The 6,080-nt window shown below is 50.2% G+C and overlaps 1 pseudogene; it reads left to right on the top strand.

Annotated features, from left to right (window-relative positions):
• The first annotated feature begins 437 nt into the window (after window positions 1–437).
• LOC115182542 (protocadherin-16-like) lies at window positions 438–2,683 on the top strand (annotated as a pseudogene).
• The last annotated feature ends 3,397 nt before the right edge of the window (window positions 2,684–6,080 follow it).

The following is a 6,080-nucleotide window of genomic DNA, read 5'->3' as shown; positions in this document are numbered from 1 at the left end:
GGAGGCCATGGACGCTGATTTCTCTCGGGACAACTGCGGCTTCGACTTCACCATCGCCAATGGCAACACTGGGAACGTCTTCCAAATCGAGAGCAGCGTGCGCTTCCTGGAGGGGCGGGGCTTCCAGACCGTAGGGACCCTCCTATTGGCCGAGGTGCTGGACTTCGAGGCCGTGCCCCTCTATACCTGACGGTGGTGTGTCGGACAGAGTTCCACAGCGGAGTTCTAGCGTTGCCGCGTGATAACCGTTGGCGATGTAAACGATAACCCGCCGGCGTTCGGCAGGCGGAGTACGCTGTGTCACTGAGTGAAGGAGCGGGCGCCGGGACAGAGATAATACGACTCACTGCCACAGGTGAGGGAATAGGCACACACACACACACACACACCCACAATATACACATTGACCGCCTTAGGTGATGATAAATAATTACACTATGGAGTTAGAAATTAAAACGGAGGAGAGGAGATGGGGGGTGAAAATGAAGCCATTTTTTTTCCTGAAATGTCTTCCGTATCTTATATCGTTTGTTGCACTGCAAGCATCTGTTTTTTTATATGACACTGTAAATGCTTTTCTTTCTGTCTTTCTCTCCCCCCCCCTCATCTCTCCCTCCACCTCTCCCTTTCCCCCAGACCCAGACTCGGCCCCCACGCAGAGGTCCAGTACAGTATCACTCAGGCGATGAGATGGACCTGTTCACGATCGACCCAGTGGACCGGGGCGCTTCGGTTACAGCGACAGCTCGACCGCGAGCACCAGTCCTCCCACGTGGTCATCGTCCAGGCCTCGGATGGCCACGGTCACGTTGCCCTGACCCCGATCAGCGTAGAGGTCAAAGATGTGAATTACAGTCCGTTCTTCCCCATCGAGACTCTGACGGCTAGCATTAGAGAGAACCAGCCGTCAACTCAGCCGTGACCATACTCCACGCCATAGACCACGACACTGGGATGTACGGCCAGCTGAGATACTACATGGTGGAGCGAGGTCAAGGGTCAGGAGTTACAGGGCGAGAGGCCTTCACCGTGGACCAAGTTCAGGAGAGGTCAGGGCTAAGATGACTTTTGACTTTGAGAAGGTCAACTCATTTAATTTCGTTGCTCTGGCGATGGACGCCGGTAACCATTCGGCCACGGTGACGGTCCAGGTGTACGTGACCGTTGAGGATGAGTACGACCCACTCTTCGTCTCCCCAGAGTTCTCCTTTGAGGTTCCAGAGGGGGCGAAGAGGGGCCAGAGCATTGGACAGGTCCAGGCAAACGACGAGGACGGAGGTGTAGACGGTATCGTCCTCTTCTCGCTCCCAAGCTCCTCCCTGTACTTTGACGTCAACAAAACACCGGGGTGGTTTTCCTCAGATGGACGGGTCTTCTAGTCGCAGCAGCAGCAGCGGGTTAGGGGGGCGGTCCAAAAGGGAGGCCAGGACCATGACTCTGGACGTTCATGCCCACAGCCCTCTGGATACGTCCCGGGTCACCACGGCCCAGCTGACCATCGATGTGACCAACACGTTCCTTCGGCCTCGGGGCAGACCTCAACGTCCTGCTGATTATCATCATCGCCGTATCCCTGGGGGTCGTCGTGCTACTGGTGGTCATGGCTGTGGTCATTTTCCTGATCAAGTCAAGAGACGCAGGAAGAACAAAGGACGGGACAACAGTGCCGTTGCCTCGGGAACCAGTCTGCAGAAACTGGACGATTCCAAATCTGAGGATCTGAGAGGATCTATCATCAGACGTTACCAGGGTACGCCGGCGACCAAGGGGAGCAGGGGCCGGCCCTACCCCCGGGAGGTTCCCTTGACCCCTCACACTCCAGCGGCGTGGCTCAGCCGAGGCGGCGGAAGACGACGAGATCAGGATGATCAACGTACCCCGCGTAGCGTCCATCTCCTCGTCCATGCAGCACATCTCAGCCCCGGGCCGGACTCTGGCATCCAGCAGGACGCTGACCAGCTGTCGGACATCTCCTGTGAGCCGGCCGCCCCTGGAAGGAAGCACCTGGTTCAAAGGCAAGAAGCTGGGAGGGAGTCTCAGTGGAACCATGCTGTCTGGACAGCACCTGTCTACAGAGACGAGCTGGGAGGAGGGTACCTAGGGGTGGGAGGGGACTCAATCTCCCATCCTAAAGATTACGCCTTCCCAGAGGACGGGAAGCCCTCGGTGGATGGGTCTCTGAAGCCATAGTGCCAGTGACGAAGAGCTAAGGGCAGTTATAACTGGGACTACCTGCTCAACTGGTGCCCTCAGTTCCAACCACTACCAACGTCTTCACAGAGATCGCCAGGCTCAAAGACGAGACGCCCCACAGAACCAACCAACCCCACGCCAGCCTTTCAGCCCAAAGCCCAAGACGGACCCCAAGCCTCGCATCGACCCACCCCCCTCATCACCGCCGTCGTCGCCCACCCTGGGCCAACCGTCCCCCCGAAGGTCCCTGTCATCGGACGCACCTTCCCCCACCTGGCCACCTTACGACGGTCCCCCCATCAGCCACGAGGGCTCCATCTCCTCAGCAGCCATGTCCCCCAGCTTCTCCCCCTCCTCTCTCCTCTCCCCCCTCGCCGCCCGCCTCCCCCCCCGCCGCCGTCTCCCCCTTCGGAGTCACCCAAGGCCCCTTGACCTCCATGATCATACCAGGGAACCTTCGCTGGACCCCGACCACGAGATGAGGATCTGAGGATGAGGTTGTTTTAGGTTTTTACAGACGTTTCTATAATTTATGTTTTATCATATGACCAAGTAAAGGGTGCTGAGATCTGGATGTTATATCAGCTCCTATGACACGTGAGGAAGTTGAAGGAAGTGTTTTTGGCTTTAGAGACATGTTTCTCTGATGTAGTTTTTTTTTAAATAATCTGACAATGTGATTGGTTCTCATCCTGAACCTTATATCAGCTCCTGGGACAGATGAGGATATGAAGGAAGGCTTTAGAGACATGTTTCTCTGATGTAGTTTCTCAGATGAGTTTTCGGCCATATTTCTTCATAACAGAAGAGGAATATAGTGTGGGAACATTTGTATTTGTGCGACCGAGTGATTGCCAAGATGATGCTCAAGAAGATGAACGCTAATGTGAGAGGTCACATTCACCCTCTTTTCTGAAGGGGACATGTGGATTATGATTTTCTACAGGATGTAATTTCTCACCCTATGACCTAGATATCTCTCTATGGAGAGGTGAACCATGTTGTGGGGTTGGGGGAGGTTAGCATTGACAACAGACCAGCCCTCTCCTCTCCTACTTGTACATCATGACGCAGGCCTCTGAGAATTGCCACAGGGTTAGGAGATTACCCAACCTCTCGGCTTCGAACAACCATGACTTGGATCTAACCCTGCAGCTGCAGACTGACCCTCCCCGCAGACAGAAGGCCCTCAGTAGAGATAAACTGACGTATCGGCTGCAGACTGACCCTCCCTGCAGACAGAAGGTCCTCAGTAGAGATAAACTGACGTATCGGCTGCAGACTGACCCTCCCTGCAGACAGAAGGTCCTCCGTAGAGATAAACTGACGTATCGGCAGTAGACTGACCCCCCCCGCAGACAGAAGGTCCTCAGTAGAGATAAACTGACGTATCGGCTGCATACTGACCCTCCCTGCAGACAGAAGGTCCTCGGTAGAGATAAACTGATGTATCGGCTGCAGACTGACCCTCCCTGCAGACAGAAGGCCCTCTGTCATGAAGTCTGTAGACACAGTAGATTTTCAGTAGTTTTCAGGTCACTCCTCGCTGGCTGGTCAGAGAGATAAAGGATTCCACTATTCCTCTCTTTGACTTCCGTCTCTCCACATTCTAGATCTCCATTAAAGACTTCAGTGTTCCGTTGTGGTGGTCTCACAAACAAAATGGCTGCTTTCAAAATGGCTGACGTTTCCCCTTCTGTGGATCCAATGGACCAAGTACACGTGTGTTGAAAAATACATGATAAACTAGCCAGTGTTTTGTACATTGGAAACGGGGACTGAGGCTAATGTTTTCCTTTGTTGCTACGGAAGACGTATTATTTTCTTTTGGTTGTATTTTTTATCTATTTTTATATTGACCTTTGATTTCTGATTTGAAATGCCAGGATATCGTTTCATTCTATTTAGATATATGTATATTTGTATGTATGTGTATGTACGCTAGCCATATTATCTATGTGTTTTCCTGTCATAGATTTTAGAGCCACCGTCTTGTGTCTTTGTGGACTCGTGACATTTGTGACGTGAGTGAGTGGGGAACATTTTGTGTTTGATAATTATTTATATGAAGGAAATGAACTGTTGGCCATGTTGACAGTAGGCAACCACGTTCACTTTTCACCATGCTGTATTGTATCTGAAAAAAAAATAAACGTTTTTTTTTTTTTTTTTTTTTTGTCAAAATGAAGATCTTCTCAAAATCCCGGCAAAGACGATCAGAGATCATTGGTCACTGCCTTCAAACTCTGTCACCAAAACCAACCTCCTCCTTGTTAGTAAACTGTTATAACTGATATGTAGCGGAGGTGAACCCGACTCACGGTTCTTGTGATGGAAATCTGTGTCACCCCAGGTCCAAGAGGGAATGTCCTCTTGGTTTAATGTTTAAGACGTTGGTTTTCCATGTTGGAGACCAGGGTTCAGATCCCGCCTGTGACATATACACTAGACTCAGTGTAAGTAAACTGGCTTACACAGCAGAACACATTCTCTCTGGAATTCATGGACAATTCCATTTCCTGTTCACCTCTTGTGTCTTTTGTATGAAGTGCTTCCGGCTCAACACAAAGGTCAATGATGTGATGTCATCGCTCCGTATGATGACTTGTAACTGTGAAGTGGTTCAACTTCGTACCATAGAAATACAGTGCATAGAACATAGATTGTAGAATGGTTAGAAGGGTTTACACAACTACTTTTAAAAGTAGCAGCACATAATTTAACTTCAATTAGACCTGTCATGCTCCCAAACGGTTGCTTCCAAATCAACATACTGTGTGTTCTATCTATGCATTATATTTCTAGGGTTTCAGTGCTACAGTTCTAGATCTGTTGTTAGATGTGTTTTACCAGGAGGTAGGGTAGGTATAGAGGAGGTTATTCAGGGTCCATGTGTTTCTCTCATCACCACACTCTCTGTGTCCTCTCTGTGTCCTCTCTATGTCCTCTCTGTGTCCTCTCTACGCTCCCATTGTTTGGGCTCTGTCCTGGACATCTGTTAACCTAGCAGGCCAGAGGCACAAGCTTTACCGCAACACTATATGTGTCCCAAATGGCACCCTATTCCCTGTATAATGCACTACTTTTGACCAGGGTTCTGACCAGAGAGTTCTGACCAGAGGGTTCTGACCAGAGAGTTCTGACCAGAGAGTTCTGACCAGAGGGTTTCTGTTCAGAGTTCTGACCAGAGAGTTCTGACCAGAGAGTTCTGACCAGAGGGTTTCTGTTCAGAGTTCTGACCAGAGAGTTCTGTTCAGAGGGTTCTGTTCAGAGGGTTCTGTTCAGAGAGTTCTGTTCAGAGGGTTCTGTTCAGAGGGTTCTGACCAGAGGGTTCTGTTCAGAGTTCTGACCAGAGAGTTCTGTTCAGAGGGTTCTGACCAGAGGGTTCTGTTCAGAGAGTTCTGTTCAGAGGGTTTCTGTTCAGAGAGTTCTGTTCAGAGGGTTCTGACCAGAGGGTTCTGTTCAGAGAGTTCTGTTCAGAGGGTTTCTGTTCAGAGAGTTCTGTTCAGAGAGTTCTGTTCAGAGGGTTCTGTTCAGAGGGTTCTGTTCAGAGAGTTCTGTTCAGAGGGCACTATATAGGTCATATGGTGCCAATTGGGACACACAGACTGTCTTCTCCAGTATTACCCTTCCTGTTGTTTAGTTCAGTCTGTGTTGAGTCAGTAAGGGGTGATCATCAGCAATGTAATGCTCTCCTGTTCCTCACATGCCGCTTTCAAATCAACTGGGAACTCGGATCCTCGGAAATCTCAGACTTTCGAATTCAGTGTGTTCAAAACAACTGCGAACTCTTCAAAAAAACGAGCTCCGATTGGGGAAAAATTGTTTTGAACGGTTATCCAACTTAGAATTCCAAGTCAGAAACTCGGGCATCTTTCTAGAGATTT

Source organism: Salmo trutta, unplaced genomic scaffold, assembly GCF_901001165.1.
Source record: "Salmo trutta unplaced genomic scaffold, fSalTru1.1, whole genome shotgun sequence".
Taxonomy (NCBI): domain Eukaryota; kingdom Metazoa; phylum Chordata; class Actinopteri; order Salmoniformes; family Salmonidae; genus Salmo; species Salmo trutta.
The sequence above is the reverse complement of the archived record's forward strand: the minus strand, read 5'-3'. Positions and strand labels throughout refer to the sequence as shown.